Below are 754 nucleotides of genomic sequence, written 5' to 3'. Positions count from 1 at the left end.
TTTAATCTGGAGCCGTTACGGAAATTAACTTGGTTCATGCATCTTCAATAACATTCACATTAATACGTCCTCTCTACTTCTCACACGATCTCGCATTCAATGAATCTCCTCATTCATTTCTTTGTGTTAATCCTCCATTATAAATATGAAGGTTTTCTTCCAAGAAAATCATCAGTTCATTTCTCTTAATAAACAACACAAAAAGGTGATGAAAAAGATTTGTTAAGCTCATCGTTGTACTTGACGGAATGTGACAGAAAAGTGATAAGAAACAAAAAAAAAATGAGATGAGAAACAAAATAAACAGAGAAGAAGAGAAAAGAGGAAGAATATAGAAGAAGGGAGATGACTTTTTTTAGTGAACTTTTTTTTTAAAAGATATATTTATCTTTAGCTCATAATAATTTCCAACATCTTGGTGTTGATTTTTCATTACTGTGGTTCCCTAAAAGGTTGTAGCCCTGATCTCAAGGATACAACAGTTAGTGCATACACTTATGGATATATAATCATGTGTGAGTATGCATGATTGTGATTTGTGAGTATATTTAAATTACATCTTTCACGTACCGACTACTGGATTATGAATTCTATTTAACTTGGCTGTTTCTGTCTCCAAAATTGACTAAGTTTTGATATATAAATAGAATGCATTTTTCTTATTATACTTTCAAGTTTGAGTCTGCATATATCACAATAAAATGAGTACGGTGGACGAATGAGCTGAGTGTGGAATACTAAACATGTTCTTACA

This window comes from Brassica oleracea, chromosome C2, assembly GCF_000695525.1.
Source record: "Brassica oleracea var. oleracea cultivar TO1000 chromosome C2, BOL, whole genome shotgun sequence".
NCBI classification, from domain to species: Eukaryota; Viridiplantae; Streptophyta; class Magnoliopsida; order Brassicales; family Brassicaceae; genus Brassica; species Brassica oleracea.
The sequence above is the reverse complement of the archived record's forward strand: the minus strand, read 5'-3'. Positions refer to the sequence as shown.